The sequence below is a fragment of the Ranitomeya variabilis genome, chromosome 7, assembly GCF_051348905.1.
Source record: "Ranitomeya variabilis isolate aRanVar5 chromosome 7, aRanVar5.hap1, whole genome shotgun sequence".
Lineage (NCBI taxonomy): Eukaryota > Metazoa > Chordata > Amphibia > Anura > Dendrobatidae > Ranitomeya > Ranitomeya variabilis.
In genome coordinates, this window is record NC_135238.1 from 23767823 (window position 1) to 23794406 (window position 26584).

Genomic DNA, 26584 nt, shown 5'->3' on the forward strand with positions numbered 1-26584 from the left:
GGACCTCAACGATCAAAAAAAGGTCCAGGCCATTCCGACACGACCAGCGATCTCACAGCAGGGGCCTGGTCGCTGCTACGTGTCAAACATAGCGAGATCGCTACTGAGGTCGCTGTTGCGTCACAAAACTTGTGACTCAGCAGCGATCTCGCTAGCGACCTCGCTTAGTGTGATGGGGGCTCTAGGTTCGGAATAGCCAAAGAGAATATATAGTGATAATGGATCACACTTTGTAAATAATGTAATATTTATGGTAGCACAAAACTTCAAAATTGAATAAAAAAAAAATTGTGCTTACCACCTTCAATCTGCATGGATAGTAGAGAGACACAATGGAATACTTACCTAAAAAAGACAATGGATGAAATGGGGAAACATTGTATCTATTGCCTACCACTGATTATCCTTAATATGCATGCAACAGCGACGACACCACCATGACTGACCATTCTGAAATGTTGTATGGCAGAAGTTGTGATTCCTCAGTTAAAAATGTTTGAGGTCAGATGTAGAAGCTGATTTTACTCCAGCTGATTGCATGGTTAAAATGCTAACTACCAAAGAAGTTTCTGTTCTAAATGTCATTCCAGGAGAACCATTGGCCAAATATACCACTGTGAAACCAGGAGACTGGGTCTTGATAAAGGTCATAAAAAGGAAAAATTGGCATCAACACCGGTGGGAAGGTCCAGACCAAGTCCTACTATCCAGATTCCACCCCCACTGCAGTTAAAATAACTAAAAAGACCTCTTGGATCCACGTCCCACTGCAAACTGGTGAAATGAGAACAGGAAGGGACAAGATAGAATTCAAAGCTAAAAGTCCTTTCAAAGGGGGCATTTGACATGGGAAGGCTTGTCTCAAACCTGGTAAAGATTACCAATCCCGGGCAAAAGAGTTGGATTTAGGATGAAGTTGGATGGAATCCTTATCTATGTCCTATATCTATTGGGAACTGTGGATCCTTCACCCAGAGTTGGGTACAGAGGATTTCGATTTTCTGACCCCTCCAACTGGGAAGGCCCTAGAAACTGGGTATGATGAAAAGAATGGATAGTTAGAATGGATAAGATAAACAGCCAAAATAAATATGACTTTATAGCTTCTGCCGATCCAAGACCTCAACTAGGGTCAGTGCCATTCCCTCTTAGTAACTCTGCTGATAATGTAGGTCTACAGCATATTGTACAACCTACAGGGTAAATGCAACCTTATCTTTGCTCTTTCCACCCATCAAAAGACTAGACATTTCATCCCATTTGGCCGCCTACCCGGGTAACTATACTTGTTTTGTGCTTCCAGGAACGGGAATCGACTATGGAAAACTTCAAAAGGACTACTGCAGCGCCCCCACCCGCCGCAGGGCCGAAGGGGTACCCGGTACCGGGCCTCTGAGTCTCTGTTCTGGGGTTGTCACGGTGGCTAGACCCGGTCCGTGGCCCTGCCTGCGCGGGGGCGTTCAGTGAATGAGTGGTGAATGGTGGTGTAGTCGTGAAGTGCCGGTCGCAGTAATAATGAGGACACCAGGTTGCAGTCTCTTTACCTCTTTACTGAAGGTCTCTGGGTCCTCAGTCCGGAATACGGTCAACCAGGCTGCGCAAGTCCGGCCGGTCCGATGGCACCTCCAGAGTTCCCTTTGCAGGTGGAAATCTGTGCCTTCCTGGTAGCGCTATGTGTTGTGGTCCTCCCCTGCTGTGCTTACGGGATAGTCCCCACAACTGTTGTGTCTGTTTCTGATGTTCCCTCACAACTCGATTAGATGATGTTCTACTAATCCGTCCCTCCCTGATGTTACGGTTGGGACGCACCCGTATGACGGGTAGGCTCGGAGCTCTTCCGGGACCCTAGAGTCGCCCCTCTCCACAGGTTGCCCCATATGTCTTCTTAGGTGATTTGGGTGAGACAGCCCGCCTATGACTGACTGTCCTGCCGTTGGTTTGAAGTATTGCCTGGAGCTATATATAGAAATACTTCCTCGGCGTTCCGGCCGCCGGTTGTGCGCCTCAGTAGGATGTTGCCTCGGTCTTACAGCACGACTCCTACTGGTATTCTCCTTCTTGCTTTGATCTCGTTTCTCACTCAGCACAATAAATCTCGCTTCTCGTCCTTTCTTAGGGCACCGCCGCTATACTGTGCAGGCACGGTCCCGTAACCTTCTTTCTCATTGCCAGGCCTCTGTCAGGGTCCCACCCCTGACAGGGACCCTACCGAATCTTCCCCCACAACACCCTCTGCCACAAGGTGTTGCCTGGTTCCAACCCAGTCAGCTTTCTCTCTAACTTCCTGCCTGACCCCCAGTTTTACCAGTATGTGAGGAGTGGCCTAATGAATAGTACCCTTAGCTCCCCCTGGTGGCCCGGCTGTGAAATGTATTGGTGTATGTGATACCTGGTCAGATGAACTCCTTCAGTGCCATCAGACGTAACATCACTCCCCTTAGTGGCAGAGCGACATTACTGCAACGACCAGGACTCTGGGGCGCTGCACTACCGCACAGAAAGAATTGACATCTCCCAACATGAAAACTACACAAATATTTGGGTAAACCAGACTACCGTGAGAGTGGACTTATGGTGGCTATGTGGTGATGGCAAGATAAGAGCCCGATTGGCTATGGAGTGTGCCATAATCCAGCTAATAATTCCTTTGCATCTGCTGTCTACAGGGAAATGGTTGTAGAAAGCCCAAATACGTTCCTGCATAGGAAAGGGGTCTCTGAAAGGATCCTTTGACTCTGGCATCTATTTGGATGGGATGACACTGGAGTGAATGGGGGGGGTGCCGAATGAGTATAAAACCCGTAATCAACAGCTGGGTGGGAGTCCATAATTTAAACTAAATCTACAATAACTAGCAGAGACTTGTTAGTTACCCAGAGATGTTATTAAAGGGACAGCTGAACAATTTGGACCCAACTCTCTGAAGGCTTGACAGAATAGGATGGCTTTAGATATGTTGTTCGTAGAGAGGGGAGAGGTCTGTAAAATGGTTGGTGGATTTTGTTGTACTTTTATTCTCAATACCACATCATCAGATGGAAGCATAATCAAAGCAAAGGGATTACCGCTACTTTCTGAAGAATTGGCTAAGAATTCTGGCTTCAACAACCCACTCACCTCCTGGATAGAGTCATGGTTTGGAAGGTGGAAGCAGTTGATATGTCCATAGCTATTGTGGCCAGTGTACTAACAGTTTGTGGGTATTGCTGCATCCCACGTACCATGGACGTCACTGCTCTCTACAGTAATATTCAGCACAATATAGGCTTCCAATGTGTAGAAGCAACAAGCAAAGAAGACAATGAAATCACCAACTTATAAAGGAACCTTCTCATCAACAGTCTAAAATTAATCTTGGAAAGCAATTATTTTTCATACAATGGTGACATTTATCACCAAAACATCGGGACCGTGATGGGCACAAAAGTAACACCGGCTTTTGCAAAAAAATTTATAGGCATTTTTAGCAAAATTTTATAACCACTAACAAATACAATGAAAACATCATTTTTTATCGCAGGTACATAGATGACATTTCTTTTTATATGGAATGGAAATTGGTTACCGTAAGTGGCAGTAATTTCTGCAAAGAAATCAACAGCAATGAATGGGACATCCAACTAACCTTAAATATTCAAAAAGAGCCCATTGAGTTCCTAGACATAGTCATCAGTCCAAGAGATCATGTCATCACCACAGACAAACTTTTTCAAAACTTATGCACACTTTAACCGTTGTAATCACAAATAAATGGCTAAAAATCATCCCTCTCAGCCAATTTAAGAATTCAAAGAAATTAGATGTGCTGCCAATTATAATTTATTTTATACGAGCATGAAAACTGTGAGTGATGACAAATGTTTTATTGAGAAATTATTGATGTTTGCACCAGGCAATGATCGGGAATGAACATTAATACAATTAATTCTTTGTGCAATCATCACATCATATAAATGATACTTTAGTCAGTTAATAATAGAACTTTACTACATTCCTTACAATTTGTATTGGATTTTTTATTTTTCTTTATTTTTATTTTTAGATTTAGATAAATGTAACACAGGTAAAAAAAATTAGGTTTATGAAACATTTTTCAACTATATTGACTGATTCTTATGCCCTGATTTTACAAAAATACTGCTATTTTTTAACCATTGCGTATAGATTTTTCACTCACAAGCTAGATGAACTAGAAAAATCTTTGCTGTGGCCAAAAATGTACAAAATATTATATATATAAAAAAGTATTGAACATTCATTCTGTAAGTTTATTGGAAATTAACCCCTTCATGACCGGAGCTTTTTTTTTTTTAGTTTTTGCGTTTTTTCGATTTTTTGCTCTCCTCCTTCTCAGAGCCATAACTTTATTATTTTTCCGTCAATATGGCCATATGAGGGCTTATTTTTGCAGCACACGTTGTACTTTAGAACGACACCATTGGTTTTAGCATGTCGTGCAGTCGAAAACAGGAAAAAATTCTAAGTGTGGTGAAAATGCAAAAAAAGTGCAATCCCACACTTGTTTTTTTTTGTTTGGCTTTGCGTTTTTTCGATTTTTTGCTCTCCTCCTTCTCAGAGCCATAACTTTATTATTTTTCCGTCAATATGGCCATATGAGGGCTTATTTTTGCAGCACACGTTGTACTTTAGAACGACACCATTGGTTTTAGCATGTCGTGCAGTCGAAAACAGGAAAAAATTCTAAGTGTGGTGAAAATGCAAAAAAAGTGCAATCCCACACTTGTTTTTTTTTGTTTGGCTTTTTTTGCTAGGTTCACTAAATGCTAAAACTGACCAGTCATTATGATTCTCCAGGTCCTTACGAGTTTATAGACACCAAACATGTCTAGGTTTTTCTTTATCTAAGTGGTGAAAAAAAATTCCAACCTTTGGTAAAAAAAAAAAAAATTGTGCAATTTTCCGATACCCGTAGAGTCTCCATTTTTCGTGATCTGGGGTTGGGTGAGGGCTTATTTTTTGTGCGCCGAGCTGACTTTTTTAGTGATACCATTTTTGTGCACATACATTCTTTTGATCGCCAATTATTGCATTTTAATGCAATGTCGCGGCGACCAAAAAAAAGCAATTCTGGCGTTTTGATTTTTTTCACACTACGCAGTTTAGCGATCAGGTTAATCCCTTTTTTTATTGATAGATTGGAGCGATTCTGAACGCGGCAATACCATATATGTCTATGTTTGATTTTATTGTTTTATTTTGAATGGGGCAAAATGGGGTGATTTAAACTTTTAGATTTTTTTCATATTTTTAATCACATTTTTTTTTTACTTTTGGCATGCTTCAATAGCATCCATGAGAGAATAGAAGCTGCCATAACTAGATAGGCTCTGCTCTATGTAGCCGAATTACCGCCCCTATGTAGCAGAATTACAATATTGCTATGAGCGCAAACCACAGGGTGGCGCTCATAGCATTCAGGCATCCACAACCATAGAGGTCTCAAGGAGACCTCTGGTTGTCATGCCGATGCACCACTGACCCCCGGTCACGTGACGGGGGTCAGCGGTGCTCGTATTTCCAGCCCGATGACCGGAAGACCGCGTTAAATGCCGCTGTCAGAGTTTGAGAGCGGCATTTAACTAGTTAATAGGCGCGGGACGATCGCGATTCTGCCAGCACCTATTGCGGGCACATGTCAGCTGTTGAAAACAGCTGACATGTCGCGGCTTTGAGGTGGGCTCACCGCCGGAGCCCACCTCAAAGCGGGGCTTCTGACGTCGGACGTACTATTCCGTCCAACGTCAGAAAGGGGTTAAATCTTGCGCCTTTTCCTTTTCTTTAAAAAACTTCTCTTGATACCTTTTCTCTTATAGAAGGCGAGTGGATCTTCTCTGTGAAGCATCAGCAGTAGTCCCCCATCATGTTCACGTTCCATCTACGTTTCTATCGACGTTCCATCTCCTTGAGATCCTGATGAAATCTTTCTCCTTGCTCTTCGCTACCAGCACCAAAGTTTTCAGGAAAGTAGCCGAAATGAGAATGTAGAAGATGTAAGTTCAAATTCATCAAACAACCCAAGGCTTTGAAACGTTTCAGCATGTTCTCCACGATGGGCTTAAATTTTGGATTTGTATTGTTACCTAGAAACTTCGTCACTACTTCTTTAACATGAATCCCAAGCCCTTTTCTCAACAGCTTTCATTCAAACACGTTTTCCTTCACGAGTTTCCAAATAGCCGAACCAACAAAAATGCCTTCCTTCAGTTTTGCTTCAGACAGTCCCTGCCACTTGGTACACAGGTAATTAAAAGTCTCTACTTCTTTCCATAGAGCTTTCACAGACTGCTTCATCGGTCCAAGTCTAATGTGGAGTGGTGGCAGGAGAACTTTAGTGGGATCAACTAAACTTTCCACAACTATGTTCTTGAGTCCAGGTTGCAAAGATGTTCTAATTGGACAACTTTTTTGACTTCAGTGATGATTCCTTTCCCATTCACAAAAAGCATGGGTACTTAGTATATCCTACTTGCTGCCCAAAGAGCAAAGAAAGGACTTTCAAATCTCCACATATTGACCATTCTTGATCCTCGTACTTAAGTTTCTTGAGAATAAAGTCTACATTCTCATACCATTCCTTCAAGAGCACAGAAAATCCTACAGGCACTGAGCATACGTACTGCCATTGTGCAGTAGCAGCTTTCACTTTTTTTTTGATGACTCAATAAAGGGTCTCTACTTGCTCACAGTGTTCAATGTAAAATGTTTCCATCAGCCGGGGAACTTCACGGCAATACACTAGAGCACCGTCTTCAGAAGAGTATGAAAGGAAGACAGGACGCCAAGCAGTGCTCCATCTACAACCTCTACAGCCTCACAGCTATCGGCCTGTGGGGGGGTCACTTGGTAGGGGCGGGGCTGCATGGAGGCGTGGGGCCAGAGTCAACCAGGAAGAAGGAAAGAAAGCAAAGAGGGAAGAAAGAAGAAGGAACAAGAGACGGAAGATGAGAGGGAGACAGACAGGAGGGAAGAGAGAGACAGGGGGGAAGAGAGACAGGAGGGAAGAGAGAGAGACAGGAGGGAAGATGAGAGACGGGAGGAGCAGGAGAGACGGGAGGGAAGAGAGAGACTGGAGGGAAGATATACAGAAGGTGAGAAAGAAAGGAAATAAGAGAGACGGCAGATGATAGAGAGCCAGTAAGAGAGACAGAGGGTAAGAGACAGACAGGCGATGAGAGACAGGAAGCAAGAGAGAGTGACATCTACATTATCTGTACTCGGAGAGTTATCACTGTGTTATCTGTGATGTTCCATTATTTGTTTGGGTTGGAGCATAGGTGGCAAAACATACCTGACCCTGAGGCTATATGCACACGTTCAGGTTTTTTCGCGATAAAAACGCTATAAGAACTCATTAAAAACGCATACATTATGCATCCTATCATTTAGGATGCATTCTGCATGTTTTGTGCACATGGTGCGTTTTTTTTCCGTGAAAAAAACGCATCGCGGTAAAAAAAAAAGCAGCATGTTCATTAATTTTGCAGATTTTCTGCGTTTTTCCCACAGTTCTATGCATTTAGAAAAAAAACGCACAAAAAAACGTGTCAAAATCGTGGTAAAAACGCATGCAGATCTCTGGCAGAAATGTGCGGTTTTTGTCCGGAAAATTTCTGCCAGAAATCCTGACGTGTGCACATAGCCTGACTCTACAAGCGCAGTTGACAGACCCTATTGCAGAGGTGGGCTTGGCTGGGAATGGGGGGGGGGGGGGCAGAGGGACAGATGCCTGCTCAGTAGGTTGTCTATCAATTGTTTAGGGCCACATGACCACATGTCGGGGCCAAATTCATCAGGGACTTCTTCCTGATCTCGGAGTTCTCGGAGCAGGTTGGGCCGCAGCCTCTTCCACATGTACTGCAAATGGAGGCTGTATACAGAAGGGCTGAGGGGCAATGTACTGCATATGGAGGCTATATATAGAGGGACTGAGCAGTGACGTACTGCAGGGTAGGATTGTATATAGAGGGGGCTGAGATGAGTAAATCATCATTCATGTCACAATCTTTTAGATGTGGCCACGCAGCAGGATGCTTCCCACTGCAGGTTGTTGAGCGCTGCTGTCAGTCAGCCAGTCATCTGGTTATGTACAGTATTTAATGAAGCAAAGTGGCTTGCTGTGCTCTGAACCTTTTGGGATGGGAATATAGCAATTGATTTAGGTAAAATGTGTGTGCGTGTTATTGTAATTTTTGGTATGGGGTGATTAAAGGGTTATTCGGCCCCAAAATGCACCTCTACTATTCTTAGAATATCGCTGGTGGTCTGACCATTGGGACCCCCACCGATCCCAAAAACGATGCTCTGCTTCACCGTCCTGAATAGAATGAAGGTGCACATGCTCAGGCTCTGGTGCACTCATCGTCCATTGGGACTGCCAGAAATAGCTGAGCTCTGTCTATGGGATTACCAACTACAAAGTGTGTAGCTGCATATTCACTCCTACACTCTATTGAGGACTGTTCCGGGACCCACCCCAGCAATCAGACTCTTAGCAATCAGCGCCCTATAGTTAGGAGATAACTTAATTTTTTAGGAATAACCCTTTAGTATACTGCAGGAGATGTGAAATCACAGAGGGAGGTGAAAGAATATCGCAGGGGGTAGGTTATAATTATGGGGGGGTGTTGATGAATTATTATGCAACATGGGGTATGTGGTTGTAAACTGAGGGAAATGGTGTATGATTAGGGGTGAGGACATGTTATAATTTGGGTGGGAGGATTATTATACTACAAGTAATTCCTGCACAAGAGTGTGAATTTATAATCGGGGGTGGGGATGGATTTATTATTATACTATGAGGGAGCGTTATTAGGTCTATGTAGTGCTGATGGGGGAGAGAGGTTCCTCAAACCGCAGTGTTTTAATAAGTCAAATTAGAAATCAAGTGTAAATTGTCTTATTGTTAGTGGCTGAAAAATGTTGTTAAAATAGTGCAGCTATTAACAAGGAGTGCACCATTTCCTATCAATTTCTGACGGATGATACATGACACCAAAGTCTAAAGGAGGGACACGCCGCTCATGTTCCAGCACTTTGGGCTTGCCATCCAGGCTAAAATTTGCCAGCTCTGCCCTATGGCTACTGTAAGTGGAATCATATTGAAGACTTGTCCCTGTTTCTGCTTTCCCCAAGCACTGGATAAAATACAAAAAAAGTGAGTGGCGATGTCACCATCGAATGTCGGCTCAGGTGCCACATGAGCTTGTAGTAAAAGAATCTATATAGATCATTCCATATGAGTTTCCCTTCAGTCTATGACTTTTACATTATTATTATTTTTACAGTTTTGAAATCCAGGCAAAAACTTGAAGAATATTAATACTGAAGCCATAATTCAGAAAGAAGAAAGTGATGTGCGGGGAGATGAGTGGCGGTGCAAAGAGGAAGTTCCTACAGGTAACCGTCCTGATAAGGAGTCTCCATGAAATAAATCAGAGAAAATTCAAATTCTCCTTATTCACCGCACTGGACAATTATGGGCTAGAGGTTTATGTTTTAGGTTTTTATGGCTGTAGATTTCCCCATTCAGCTAAAATATAGATTATATATGTAAACAACCCTGCCGGCATCACTGCATGGCCTTCCATCCCTCACCTGCCTGATACATCAACTCACTCACCCGGGCCATGTTGTGAGTTCTGTCTGCTGCCGGCTCCATGCCGTGTGCCTCATGGCTGCTTGCTCTGTGTACACTTCCTGGCTGTGTGCATAGGGGGGCGGTGAAGGCAAATCCAGATTCTTATTGAGTTTGTGTGCACCTCCCTATGGTGCGCCGGCCAATTGCCTAGAGGCCTCTGATACTTAAGCCATCCTCACCCATTGGAGGATGCCTGAGCAAACTATTTCCCTCAGTTAGTATTTGCTGCTGAGCTGCCAGGTCGTGTTCTGTTTCCTGTCTCTGAGGGCTACAATACGCAGGCCTATCTGTGTCCAGTTCCAGTATCCGTGTCTGTTCCTGTCTGAACTCTGGTCTATGTTTGTTCCTGTTGTTTCTTTGTTTGTTTGCCATTCCCACTCTGATGTGCGTACCTCTGTGTTCACTCCTCTGCTCACCACTATCCGTGGCTCTGCACTTCTCCGCTCTGCTCGCCACTACCTGTGGCTCTGCGCCTCTCTGCTCTCCACTCAGCACTCTGGTCTCGGCTCTGCACTCTGTGGCTTTGCTCTGCTCTCGGCTCCGCACTCTGTGGCTTTGCTCTGCACTCTGTGGCTTTGCTCTGCTCTCGGCTCTGCACTCTGTGGCTTGCTCTGGACTCTGAGGCTTTGCTCTGCTCTCGGCTCTGCACTCTGTGGTTCTCTCTGCTCTCGGCACTCAGTGAGAACAATTTATTGTTCAATATTCAAAAAATGGAAAAAGAGGCACAAAACAGCCACCAAAAACAAAGGAAAAAAGAGCACAATGTAGGTATGCACAGGCATACGTCATCCCCGACGTTTCGGCAACAGAATGCCTTTTTCAAGCCAAATCTGTATGAGGAGGTTTATGCAGCGTGAGAATAACCATAGCTGTAAAGCCTGCTAAATCTATGTGCCCTGGTGTCTTCCAGACATTGGCGTGATACAGGGAGCTGTAACAGACACTGCTCAGAGAGAGACGGCGGCTACAACCATCTACTTTCCCTTAAGACCGAAAGTGAGCGGCTGTAAGAGAATATAACTGATGATAGAGGAAGTTGATTGAGGCTTATTATCTTTGACTAGATGGTGGCCCGATTCTAAAGCATCGGGTATTCTAGAATATGTGTGTACATCGCGCTGTGAGTGGGGGTTAAATTCCGCGCCAATATCGCTGATTGGTCGCGGCCAGCCGAGCGCAACCAATCAGTGAAGCGTGGTTGAAATCCAGCACCAATTTACGTCCGGACTGCGATTCGCTGATTGGTCGCCGTTGGCCAGGCACGACTAATCACCAAAGCGGTGTTTAAATCCCGCGGCAATATTGCTGATTGGTGGCGGCCAGCCGCGTAGTATACAGCACAGCAACATAGTATACAGCACAGCCACATCTTTTACAGCACAGCCACATACTATATAGCACAGCCCACATAACAGACATCCACGTAGTATATAGCACAGCCACGTAGTATATAGCAGCCACTAGTATATAGCACAGCCCAGGTAATATATAGCACAGGCCACGCAGTATATAACAGGCCACGTAGTATATAACACAGCCCACGCAGTATATAACACTGCCCACGTAGTATATAGCAGCCAGGCAGTATATAATACAGCCACGTAGTATGTGGCACAGCCCACGTAACACAGACAGCCACGTAGTATATAGCAGCCACATAGTATTTAGCAGCCACGTAGTATATAGCACAGCTCACGAAATATATAGAACAGCCCATACAGTATATAACACAGACCATGTAGTATATAACACATCCCATGCAGTATATAACACTGTCCACATAGTATATAGCAGCCAGGCAGTATATAACACAGCCCACGTAATATATAGCACAGCCCACGCAGTATATAACACGCATCGGGTATTCTAGAATATGTATGTCGCGCTTAGCACAGCCACGTAGTATATAGCACAGCCACATAGTATATAGCACAGCCACGTAGTATATAACACAGCCACGTAGTATATAGCACAGCCACGTAGTATATAGCAGCCACATAGTATACTGTATAGCAGCCACATAGTATATAGCACAGCCCATGCAGTATATAACACAGGCCACGTAGTATATAACACAGCCCACGCAGTATATAACACAGCCCACGTAGTATATAGCAATGTGGGCACCATAACCCTGTTAAAAAAAAAAAATTAAAATAAAAAATAGTTATATACTCACCCTCCGTCGTCCAGCGAAGCTGTCCCGACACGCGAGATGCGGCCGCCAGTTTCCGTTCCCAGAGATGCATTGCGAAATTACCCCGATGACTTAGCGGTCTCGCGAAAGACGGTGGACGTCGGAAGGTGAGAATAGCACATTTCTTTTTTTTTTTTTTTTAAATATTTTTAACATTATATCTTTTTACTATTGATGCTGCATATGCAGCATCAAAAGTAAAAAGTTGGTCCGGGATGGGGTGACACACTGGCACTGACTGGATGGGAGTAGGGAGGGGGCACTGACTGGAGGAGAGTAGGGAGGGGCCAACTCGCAGGCCAGACTAAGCCTGTCGCTGATTGGTCGTGGCCTGTTGGCCGCGACCAATCAGCGACGCCGGATTTTTGTTACAGACAGACAGACAGAAGTACCCCTTAGATGATTATTTAGACAGATTGTGATGTAGCAATGATGGTTTCTTTCTGTTCTCTCATGCATTTTTTTTTATTGCAGAACATCCTCTATTTACACAAAGAAATGCGCTGCAGACAATAATTTTTATGCTTGTATAAAATCTGCAAAAAATTACAAATGTTTTATCCTTTGACATTTCATATTTACACTGGGGAAGGAATATTAGTACAATTGAATCTTTTTGCAATCATCACATCATGTAAATTACACTTTAGTCAGTTGTTACCTATCTTTCAATTTGTATGAAATTTTAAACTTTTTCCTAAATTTGTCATTTTCATATTTAGATGAATATGATTTTAAAGATTATTTTGTTAAAAAATTAAATCTGTTTTATTCTTGGCAGATGAGTATACCAGCAGCTCCAAAGGACATCTGATATCTTCACATTTTAAAGCAGAAGGTGGTAGCATAGCACAAGATACATATGAAGAGCATAGCAACATCTCAGATATACGCTCAGCCCTTCATATTAAAGAACTAGATCTTAATTAATCACAGACTGTTATACAAAATAAACGTCGCATAACTAGTGTGAAAGATCAAAGAGCACCCTCATGGAAGAAGCTAATTTCATGCTCAGAATGTGAGAAATGTTTTACAGATAAAAGGAATCATACTAAACATAGAAAAATTCACACAGAAGTGAAACCATTTTCTTGCTCAGAATGTGGGAAATCGGTTGCTCTGAAATCAAATCTTGTTGTAGATGAAAGATCCCACAGAGGAGAGAAACCATTTTCATGCTCAGAATGTGGGAAACGTTTTAATCATAAATCTTATCTTGTTGTACATGAGAGAATTCACACAGGAGAGAAGCCATATTTATGTTCAGAATGTGGAAAATGTTTTGCAATTAAATCTACTCTTTTTACACATCAGAGAGATCACACAGAAGATAAACCATTTTCATGTTCAGAATGTGAGAAATGTTTTGCTATGAAATCACATCTTGTTGTACACGAGAGATCCCACACAGGAGAGAAGCCATTTTCATGTTCAGAATGTGGAAATGTTTTATTAAGAAATATCATCTTGTTACACATGAGAGAAATCACACAGGGGAGAAGCCATATTTATGTTCAGAATGTGGAAAATGTTTTGCAATTAAATCTACTCTTTTTACACATCAGAGAGATCACACAGAAGATAAACCATTTTCATGTTCAGAATGTGAGAAATGTTTTGCTATGAAATCACATCTTGTTGTACACGAGAGATCCCACACAGGAGAGAAGCCATTTTCATGTTCAGAATGTGGGAAATGTTTAATTAAGAAATATCATCTTGTTACACATGAGAGAAATCACACAGGGGAGAAGCTATTTTCATGTTCCGAATGTGGAAAGTGTTTTAATTTCAAATGTCATCTTATTATACATGAAAGAATTCACACAGGAGTGAAGCCATTTTCATGCTCAGAATGTGGGAAATGTTTTACAGATAAATCATCTCTTCTAACACATGAGAGAATTCACACAGGAGAGAAGCCATATTCATGTTCAGAATGTGGGAAATGTGTTTCTAAGAAATCAGATCTTGCTAAATATGAGAGAAATCACACAGGAGAGAAGCCATTTGCATGTTCAGAATGTGGGAAATGTTTTACTGCGAAATTACAACTTGTTAGACATCAGAGAATTCACATTGGGAAGAAGCCATTTTAACCCTTTGGTAACAAAGACCAATTATTTTAAATCTGACATGTCACTTTATTGTGGTAATAACAAAGAACTTTTCATCATAAATCCCAGTTATCTAAGAATGTTTTTCCCAACACGTACAGTACAGACCAGAAGTCTGGTGGATACACAGCTGATAGTCCTATTGAACAGACTGTAAGAATTTGTATTATGGCAAGAAAAAAGCAGCTAAGTAAAGAAAAATGAGTGGCCATCATTACTTTAAGAAATGAAGGTCAGTCAGTCTGAAACATTGGGAACTTTGAAAGTGTCCCCAAGTGCAGTGGCAAAACCCATCAAGTGCTACAAAGAAACTGGCTCACATGAGGACCGCCCCAGGAAAGGAAGACCAAGAGTCACTTCTGCTTCTGAGGATAAGTTTATCCGAGTCACCAGCCTCAGAAATCGCAGGTTAACAGCAGCTCAGATTAGAGACCAGGTCAATGCCACACAGAGTTCTAGCAGCAGACACATCTCTACAACAACTGTTAAGAGGAGACTTTGTGCAGCAGGCCTTCATGGTAAAATAGCTGCTAGGAAACCACTGCTAAGGACAGGCAACAAGCAGAAAAGACTTGTTTGGGCTAAATAACACAAGGAATGGACATTAGACCAGTGGAAATCTGTGCGTTGGTCTGATGAGTCCAAATTTGAGATCTTTGGTTCCAACCACCGTGTCTTTGTGCGACGCAGAAAAGGTGAACGGATGGACTCTACATGCCTGGTTCCCACCGTGAAGCATGGAGGAGGAGGTGTGATGGTGTGGGGGTGCTTTGCTGGTGACACTGTTGGGGATTTATTAAAAATTGAAGGCATACTGAACCAGCATGGCTACCACAGCATCTTGCAGCGGCATGCTATTCCATCCGGTTTGCATTTAGTTGGACCATCATTTATTTTTCAACAGGACAATGACCCCAAACACACCTCCAGGCTGTGTAAGGGCTATTTGACCAAGAAGGAAAGTGATGGGGTGCTACGCCAGATGACCTGGCCTCCACAGTCACCAGACCTGAACCCAATCGAGGTGGTTTGGGGTGAGCTGGACCTCAGCGTGAAGGCAAAAGGGCCAACAAGTGCTAAGCATCTCTGGGAACTCCTTCAAGATTGTTGGAAGACCATTCCCGGTGACTACCTCTTGAAGCTCATCAAGAGAATGCCAAGAGTGTGCAAAGCAGTCATCAAAGCAAAAGGTGGCTACTTTGAAGAACCTAAAATATAAGAATTTTTTTCAGTTGTTTCACACTTTTTTGTTAAGTATATAATTCCACATGTGTTAATTCATAGTTTTGATGCCTTCAGTGTGAATGTACAATTTTCATAGTCATGAAAATATAGAAAAATCTTTAAATGAGAAGGTGTGTCCAAACTTTTGGTCTGTACTGTATATTATGTTAGTATTAAATTTAAATCAATGTTTCACTTTTATTCAGAAAAAATGACAAAATAAAATAGCAAAATTCAAACTTTGAATGTTTATACCCTTAATCTTAATAGACATACTACACAAAAAAAGTTAATAAGTAACATTTTCCTTATGTTTACAATGTCAAAATAATTATAGTTTTTGTCACATTAGTTAAAAGTTTAGCAGCAAGTTTTCATAATTTTTGGGCAACTTACTAAACTTATTTTAGGCACTTAAACTTTTAAGTGCCCTATAAGGCTATATATGGGAAATTCCCCTGAAGGGATATTACTTTAAAATTATCAACCCACAAAGTATACAAAACTGCTTTTAGGATGTTTGTTAACCCAAAAGGTGGTTCATAATAAATAATGGAATTATTGGAATTAAAAATTGTGAGGCTATCATGTGGGGAGGGGCGTGCATCGTAATCATACTATGGGGTTCATCATACTGTCTTGGTGGGCTGTGGGTGCCATCATCAGACTGTGTATGTGTGTGTGTGGGAGGCTGTGGGTGCAACTGTTATACTATGGGAGGCCATCACATTGTGTGTGGAGGAGCTGTGGGGGCTACAAACATACCATGTGATGGGACTGTGGGGACCACCATCAACTGTGCAGGGGCCACTATCAAACTGTGTGAGTGGACTGTGGGGATCACCATGAACTGTGTGTGGGGCTATGATCATATTGTGGGAGGTGGCTTTGATGGCCACCAGCATGTTGTATTGGGAGCTGTGAGGATATCATACTGTGTGTTGGAGGAAGTGTGTCTGATGTCGACATTTACTAAGCCCCATAACGTTTTAATTTTTTATGTCTATGGAGTTACTGTACATGATGGCTTGTTTTTTTGTGCCCCGAGATTATATTTTATTCATAACATTGTGGGGTAGATATGATGTTTCGATTGCTTATTGGATCATACTGCGTTGTTGCAGAAGCCAAAAAATCAAAACACTGGTATTTAGATTTTTCTCACATTATGGCATTTAGAGATGGATATAATCAATTTTATATTTTTATGGATCAGACTTTTACGGATTTGGAGACGCTAGATTTTTGTGTATTTTTTATTTCTCTATTTTTAATAGGAGAAAAAGTGGATTCAATTTTGTTTTATTTCTTTTTACTGTATTTTGTAGTCATCCCAAACAGAGTGATCTATTTTACGTGTTTATTTCTGTTAATTTTGCTGATTATGGCTTACAGCCAATGAAAACCCAAAAGTCATTATCTCAGTAAATTAGAATACTTTATAACACCAGCTTGAAAAATGATTTTAAAATCCGAAATGTTGGCCTACTGAAATGTATGATCAGTAAATGCACTCAATACTTGGTCGGGGCTCCTTTTGCATCAATTACTGCATCAATGCGGCGTGGCATGGAGGCGATCAGCCTGTGGCACTGCTGAGGGGTTATGGAAGCCCAGGTTGCTTTGATAGCAGCCTTCAGCTCGTCTGCATTGTTGGGTCTGGTGTCTCATCTTCCTCTTGATAATACCCCATAGATTCTCCGTAGCGTTAAGGTCAGGCGAGTTTGCTGCCAATCAAGAACAGTGATACTGTTGTTTTTACACCAGGTATTGGTACTTTTGGCCGTGTGGACAGGTGCCAAGTCCTGCTAGAGAATGCAATTGTCACCTCCATAAAGCTTGTCGGCAGAGGGAATCATGAAGTGCTCTAAAATTTCCTGGTAGACGGCTGCGCTGACTTTGGTCTTGATAAAACACAGTGGACCTACACCAGCAGATGACATGGTTCCTCAAACCATCACTGATTGTGGAGACTTCACACTAGACCGCCAGCAGCTTGGATTGTGGCCTCTCCACTCCTCCTCCAGACTCTGGGACATTGATTTCCAAATGAAATGCAAAATTTACTTTCATCTGGAAACACTTTGGACCACTGAGCAATAGTCCAGTTCTTTTTCTCCTTGGCCCAGGTAAGACGCTTCTGGCGTTGTCTATTGGTCATGAGTGGCTTGATACAAGGAATGTGACACTTGTAGCCCATGTCCTGGATATGTCTATGTATGGTGACTCTTGAAGCAATGACTCCAGCAGCAGTCCTCTCCTTGTAAATCTCCCCCAAATTCTTGAATGGCCTTTTTCTAACATTCCTATCAAGGTTATCCCGATTGCATGTGCACTTTTTCCTTCCACTCAACTTTCCATTAACCCCTTTCTGACATCGAGCATAATAGTATGCCGACGTTGGACTCCCTCCCTTTAATGTGGGCGGCGGCGCTGAGCCCACATATTTTCCAGCACATGTTAGCTGTTTTGAACAGCTGACATGTGCATCTAACAGCTGCGGGTGGAATTGTGATCCACTTGTGGCTGTTATCTAGTTAAATGCCGCTGTCAATCTCTGACAGCGACATTTAACGTGCCGGAAATCCGGCCCATCGTTGACCCCGTCACGTGATCACGTTGGTCACCGATGGGTCAGCATGACAACCCAAGGTCTCCAGCAGTTTGTCAATGCCGGATTGCCATGAGCGCCGCCCGGTGGTCGGCGCTCATAGCAAGTGAGCAAATCTGCTACATATAGGCGATCTGATAATCGTTTTTATGTAGCAAAACCGATTGGATTATGGCAGCTTCTAGCCTCCTATGGAGACTATTGAAGGATGCCAAAAGTAAAAAAAAACGTTTTTAAAAATATTAAAGAAAATGTAAAAATTTAAAAGTTCAAATCACCCCCTTTCGCCCCAATAAAAATAAAACAATAAAAAAAATCAAACATACATAATTTAGTATCACCGTATTCAGAATCAACTGATCTATCAATATAAAAAAATAATTAACCCAGTCGCTAAATGGCATAAGGAGAAAAAAGTCAATACACCAGAATTACATTTTTTTGGTCGCCGCAACATTGCATTAAAATGCAATAACAGGCGATCAAAAGAACATATCTGCACCAAAATTGTATTAAACATTAGCTCAGCATGTAAAAAATAAGCTCTCACCCAACCCAAGATCCCGAAAAATGGAGACGCTAAGGGTCCCTTTCCACTTGCGAGGAAAACGGACGCGTGCAATCCGATAAAAAATCGGATTGCACTCGGACCAATGTTAGTTAATAGGTGTCTTTTGATTTGCGATTTTTTTCTCAGCCGAAATCGGACTGAGAAAAATCTGGATCGGCTGAGAAAAAAATCGCAGCATGCTGCGTATTGCTGCGATTCTCGGACGAGACTCGCCAATGCAAGTCAATGGGTGCGAGAAAAAAATCGCACAGCACTCGCACCATGCGAGTTCTGTCCGATTTTTACGCACCGGTGTCCTTTGAAAAGCCGGTAATTCAGCGCGGTGTACAGTAAAATCACACTGACAGGTTAGAATAGAGTAGATATATACACATAGAATGTGTATATATACATATATATATGTCAGTGAGACACCTATATATGTATATTTATATTTAATGCAGCACTAGATAGCATTAAAGCCGCTAATTCAATTGCCGGCTTCTCATTTCTCCTGCACAAACCCGACAGGATATGAGACATGGTTTACATACAGTAAACCATCTCATATCCCCTTTTTTTTGCATATTCCACATTACTAATGTTAGTAGTGTGTATGTGCAAAATTTCAGCGCTGTAGCTGCTGAAATAAAGGGTTAAATGGCGGAAAAAATTGGCGTGGGCTCCCGCGCAATTTTCTCCGCCAGAGCGGTAAAGCCAGTGACTGAGGGCAGATATTAATAGCCAGGAGAGGGTCCATGGTTATTGGCCCCCCCGTGGCTAAAAACATCTGCCCCCAGCCACCCCAGAAAAGGCACATCTGGAAGATGCGCCTATTCTGGCACTTGGCCACTCTCTTCCCACTCCCTGTAGCGGTGGGATATGGGGTAATGAAGGGTTAATGCCACCTTGCTATTGTAAGGTGACATTAAGCCAGATTAATAATGGAGAGGCGTCAATTATGACACCTATCCATTATTAATCCAATTGTAGGAAAGGGTTAAAAAACACACACACACATGATTTAAAAGTAGTTTAATGAAATAAACACAGCGGTTGTTGTAATAATTTATTGTTCTCTCAATCCATCAGGAAACCCTCGCTTGGCAAAATAATAACCGCACAAGATACATACCTTCTGATGTCCGATCATGTCCCACGAGGTAATCCATCTGAAGGGGTTAACTAATATTACAGGCACGAGCTGCGATAAACCACTCACTGGTGCCTGTAATCCCCGGGTGCTGAAAGGAAAGCTGGATCTGTACTTACATTGAGTCGCGGTGAGGCGCCCTCTGGTGGATGTTCTCATAAACTGCAGCCTGGGAACTTTTTCCCACGCTCCAGGTCATATGAGGACATCCACCAGGGGGCGCATCACCGCGACTGAGGGAAATGTAGGTCAATGACCTACATTTCATTCATTCGCAGGGGAATTACAAGCACGGAGCACAGCTGCATTTAGCAGGGCTCCTGCCTGTAATATTAGTTAACCCCTTCAGATGGATTACATCGTGGGACGTGATCTGACATCTGAGGGTATGTATCTTGTGCGTTTATTATGTTGCCAAGCGAGGGTGTTCCTGATGGATTGAGAGAGCAATAAATTATTACAACAACCGCTGTCTTTATTTCATTAAACTACTTTGTAATCATGTGTGTGTGTGTTTTTTAACCCTTTCCTACAATTGGATTAATAATGGATAGGTGTCATAATTAACGCCTCTCCATTATTAATCTGGCTTAATGTCACCTTCCAATAGCAAGGTGGCATTAACCCTTCATTACCCCATATCCCACCGCTACAGGGAGTGGGAAGAGAGTGGCCAAGTGCCAGAATAGGCGCATCTTCCAGATGTGCCTTTTCTGGGGTGGCTGGGGGCAGATGTTTTTAGCCACGGGGGGGCCAATAACCATGGACCCTCTCCTGGCTATTAATATCTGCCCTCAGTCACTGGCTTTACCGCTCTGGCGGAGAAAATTGCGCGGGAGCCCACGCCAATTTTTTCCGCGAGTTAACCCTTAAATTTAATAGCTACAGCGCTGAAATTTTGCACATACACACTACTAACATTAGTAGTGTGGAATATGCAAAAAAAAGGGGGATATGAGATGGTTTACTGTATGTAAACCATGTCTCATATCCTGTCGGGTTTGGGAAGGAGAAATTAAAAGCCGGCAATTGAATTAGCGGCTTTTATGCTATCTTGCGCTGCATTAAATATAAATATACATATATAGGTGTCTCACTGACATATATATATGTATATATACCTATTATATGTGTATATATCTACTCTATTCTAACCTGTCAGTGTGATTTTACTGTACACCGCGCTGAATTGCCGGCTTTTCAAAGGACACCGGTGCGTACAAATCGGACAGTAATACGGATGTCATACGGATGATGCGATTATAAAAAACGGATGATGCGATTAAAAATCGCATTGTACTCGCATGACACTCGCATGAAAATCGCATACGTTCCATCCGTTTTTTCGGTCCAGATTACGGACCGTTTTTTATCTCGCAGGTGGAAAGGGACCCTAAGGGTATCGAAATAAAGGCGCAATTTTTTTTTCTGTTAAACTTTGGAATTTATTTTCACCACTTAAAAAAAAAGAACCTAGATATGTATGGTGTCGATGAACTCCTATTGACCTGGAGAATCATAATGGCAGGTCAGTTTTAGCATTTAGTGAACATGGTAAAAAAAAAAAAAAAAAACAACTGTGGGATTGCACTTTTTTTTGCAATTTCACAGCACTTGGATTTTTTTTCCCTCCATTTTCCAGTACATGATACGTTAAAACCAATGGTGTTGTTCAAAAATACAACTCATCTTGCAAAAAACAAGACCTCACATGACCATTTTGACCAAAAAATAAAAAAGGCTTTGAGAAGAAGGGGAGCAAAAAATGAAAATGGAAAACCAAAAATACCTCTGGTCGTTAAGGGGTAAATATGCTTGGATACAGCACTCTGTGAACAACCGGCTTCTTTAGCAATGACCTTTTGTGGCTTACCCTCCTTGTGGAGTGTGTCAAATCTATCTATCGTCCAAAAGAACGAAGGCAGCACTCCAATAGAAAAAAATAAATGTGATTTATTGGCCCATGTGCGACTTTCCGGTCCAAAGATGTTGACCTTTCTCAAGTCCACATCTTGGATCGAAACGGCGCACATGGGCCAATAAAATAACATTTAATTTTTCTATTGGAGTGCTGCCTTCGTTCTTTTGGACTATAGCATGAGGTTTGGTACATACCTGGAAGGATTTTTTGCACCCTTTGTTTTCTTTTTCCATATCTATCTAGCTATCTATAGATCTATCTATTATCTATCTATCTATTATCCATCTAGCTATAGATATATTTATTTATCTATCTAGATATAGATATATCTATCCATCTATAGATATATCTATGTATAGATAGATATATCTATAGATAGATAAATACCAAGCCCGATGTTTAGTAATAAACATAGTAAAATGGTACATAAAGAGTTAAATAAAGACACACACACAAAATCTGCGTTAGGCCGGGGTCACACTTGTGGGAAACTCGCATGAGTCTCGCTCCTCAGTACCCGACACTGCAGCCGGCACTTTGGACCGAAGCGTTCAGCTGCATAGAAATACATGCAGCCACACACTCCGCAATATGTTTAATTTATAAAAAAAATGGAAAAAAAGGCGTGGGCTCCAGCATAATTTGCTGCGCCAGAGAGGGAAAGCCAGCGACTAGGGGCCAATGTTTATAGCCTGGGAAGAGGTTAATACCCATGGACCTTTCCAGGCTATGAATATCAGCCCACAGCTGTATATTTAGCCTTTACTGGCTATTAAAAAAAGGGGGACCCCCCAAAAAATGACGTGGGGTCCCCCTATAATTAATAGCCAGAAAAGGCTATGCAGACAGCTGCGGTCCGATATTTGTAGCCTAGGAAGGGACCCTGGTTATTGCCCCCCCCTCCCGGCTACAAACACCAACACTCAGCCACCCCAGAAATGGCGCATCTGTAAGATGCACCAATTCTGCACTTAGCCTCTCTCTTCCCACTGCCCTGTAGCTGTGGCATATGGGGTAATAGGGGGTTAATGTCACCTTTGAATTGTAAGGTGACATCAAGCCGGCTTAGTAATGCAGAGGCGTAAATAAGACACCTATCCATTACTAATCCTATAGTTGTTAATGGGTTAAATACACACACACACATGCAGAATAAAGTATTTTAATGAAATAAAACACCACACAGTTTTGCCATCTTTATTTTTCTGCCAATCCATGCGATGCCTTCGATCTCGTGGAAAAAAATAAAAAATAAACCAACACAAATAGTCCCTGGTCTGACGCAGTCCATTTAATAATGATTGTCCCACGACGATCTCCCCTATAGAGCTGTCACATCAGGAGATGTAACAGCTCTATAGGCCTCCAGTGACACACTGACAGGAGACAATGGCTCCTGCAGTGTTATCACTGAGGGTTCAATGGCCTCTCGCTTTACGGCACTGCTGCGTGAGAATTTTCCCACACAGCGGTGATGCAAGTGACAGTATGAATTATACTGTACTAACAGAGGCGGAGGGATACAGTGTGGAAGGATACCTTCCGTCATTGTATCCCGGAGCCCCTGGAAAGCGGTTGTATCTGCCGATGTGGCAGCTCTCCAAGGGAGATCGTCTCTTCATGGGACACTCGTTATTAAATGGATTACATCGGATCAGGGAGTATACTATTGGTTTTTTATTTTTATTACAGGTGATCGAGGGCTTCGGGGACTAGGCGATTGGTGAGTATATACTGTATGTTGTATGTACTGTATGTCTACATGTTTGTATGTGGTTTTTTTTACACTTGAACACAGTAGCCAGATGATGGGACTACTACTCTCCCATCATTCAGCTAGCTGTCACTGTAGCAGGCATAGCCGTATGGGACTAGTAGTCCCATCGGACAATGCCTGCCTACACACAGACCCGCATGCACACACACACAGCCCCTCACACACACACAGATACACAGAAACACCCGCACACAGCTCCGCACATCTCGGCTCACACACAGTCTCCACCCACACTTTCTTCCCCCTCCTGATCTGCAGCGTTTCTTACAGGCACATCCTAAGCAAATCCACATATCTTTTTTAAACCTGTGGTTTAGCTACGGAGTGGCCTGACACAATGGAAGTCAATGGGTGCAGAAACACTGCAGATCTGCAAAAAGAATTGACATGCCGCGGAAAAAAAACACTGCGATTCCGCATGTTTTTTTCCGCAGCATGTGCACACCAAATGTCAATTTCACATAGACTAACATTTCTTGTGCACTACACTGTGAATTTGATGCAATTCCGAGTGTCCAAAAACGCTGTGGATCCGCATCGTGTGCACATAGCCTAAGGGACCATTTTAAACACTTATGAAGCCTTCGCAGGTGTTTTCTGTTAATTATTCTAATTTACTGAGATAATGACTTTTAGGGTTTTCATTGGCTGTAAGTCATAATCATCAACATAAACAGAAATAAACACTTGAAATAGATCACTCTGTTTGTAATGACTCTATAAAATATATGAGTTTCACTTTTTGTATTGAAGAACTGAAATAAATTAACTTTTTGATGATATTCTAATTTTGTGAGACTCACCTGTATATATCACGAGTACTTGTGTATCAGTATATCAGTGGTGATAGTAATATACAGTATGTACCTGACAGGGGCCCATACATTCTGATATCATCACTAATATATATACCTGACGGGGCCCACACATTCTGTATCATCACTAATATATACCTGACAGGGGCCCATACATTCTGATATCATCACTAATATATACCTGACAGGGGCCCATACATTCTGATACCATCACTAATATATACCTGACAGGAGCCCATACATTCTGATATCACTAATATATACCTGACAGGGCCCATACATTCTGATATCACTAATATATACCTGACAGGAGCCCATACATTCTGATATCACTAATATATACCTGACAGGAGCCCATACATTCTGTATCATCACTAATATATACCTGACAGGAGCCCATACATTCTGATATCATCACTAATATATACCTGACAGGGGCCCATACATTCTGATACCATCACTAATATACACCTGACAGGGGCCCATACATTCTGATATCATCACTAATATATACCTAACAGGAGCCCATACATTCTGATATCACTAATATACACCTGACAGGAGCCCATACATTCTGATATCATCACTTATATACACCTGACAGGGGCCCATACAGCCTGATATCACTAATATATACCTGACAGGAGCCCATACATTCTGATATCATCACTGATATATACCTGACAGGAGCCCATACATTCTGATATCATCACTAATATATACCTGACAGGGGCCCGTACATTCTGATATCATCACTAATATATACCTGACAGGAGCCCATACATTCTGATATCATCAGTAATATATACCTGACAGGGGCCCATACATTCTGATATCACTAATATATACCTGACAGGGGCCCATACATTCTGATATCATCAGTAATATATACCTGACAGGGGCCCATACATTCTGATATCACTAATATATACCTGACAGGAGCCCATACATTCTGATATCACTAATATATACCTGACAGGGCCCATACATTCTGATATCACTAATATACACCTGACAGGGGCCCATACATTCTGATATCATCACTTATATACACCTGACAGGGGCCCATACATTCTGATATCATCACTAATATATACCTGACAGGGGCCCATACATTCTGATATCATCAGTAATATATACCTGACAGGGGCCCATACATTCTGATATCACTAATATATACCTGACAGGAGCCCATACATTCTGATATCACTAATATACACCTGACAGGGGCCCATACATTCTGATATCATCACTTATATACACCTGACAGGGGCCCATACATTCTGATATCATCACTAATATATACCTGACAGGGGCCCATACATTCTCATATCATCACTGATATATACCTGACAGGGGCCCATACATTCTGATATCACTAATATATACCTGACAGGGGCCCATACATTCTGATACCATCACTAATATATACCTGACAGGGGCCCATACATTCTGATATCATCACTAATATATACCTGACAGGAGCCCATACATTCTGATATCATCACTAATATATACCTGACAGGGGCCCGTACATTCTGATACCATCACTAATATATACCTGACAGGAGCCCATACATTCTGATATCATCACTAATATATACCTGACAGGGGCCCGTACATTCTGATATCATCACTAATATATACCTGACAGGGGCCCGTACATTCTGATGTCATCACTGATATATACCTGACAGGGGCCCGTACATTCTGATATCACTAATATATACCTGACAGGAGCCCATACATTCTGATATCATCACTGATATATACCTGACAGGAGCCCATACATTCTGATGTCATCACTGATATATACCTGACAGGAGCCCATACATTCTGATATCATCACTAATATATACCTGACAGGAGCCCATACATTCTGATATCATCACTAATATATACCTGACAGGGGCCCGTACATTCTGATATCATCACTAATATATACCTGACAGGAGCCCGTACATTCTGATGTCATCACTGATATATACCTGACAGGGGCCCATACATTCTGATATCATCACTAATATATACCTGACAGGAGCCCATACATTCTGATATCACTAATATATACCTGACAGGAGCCCGTACATTCTGATGTCATCACTGATATATACCTGACAGGGGCCCATACATTCTGATATCATCACTAATATATACCTGACAGGGGCCCATACATTCTGATATCACTAATATATACCTGACAGGAGCCCGTACATTCTGATGTCATCACTGATATATACCTGACAGGGGCCCATACATTCTGATATCACTAATATATACCTGACAGGAGCCCGTACATTCTGATATCATCACTAATATATACCTGACAGGGGCCTGTACATTCTGATATCATCACTAATATATACCTGACAGGGGCCCATACATTCTGATATCACTAATATATACCTGACAGGGGCCCATACATTCTGATATTATCACTAATATATATACCTGACAGGAGCCCATACATTCTGTATCATCACTAATATATACCTGACAGGAGCCCATACATTCTGATATCATCACTAATATATACCTGACAGGAGCCCATACAT

General features: G+C 42.2%; 1 pseudogene; it reads left to right on the forward strand.

The window, feature by feature from the left end:
• The first annotated feature begins 12788 nt into the window (after nucleotides 1–12788).
• Nucleotides 12789–15672, forward strand: LOC143785579 (uncharacterized; annotated as a pseudogene).
• The last annotated feature ends 10912 nt before the right edge of the window (nucleotides 15673–26584 follow it).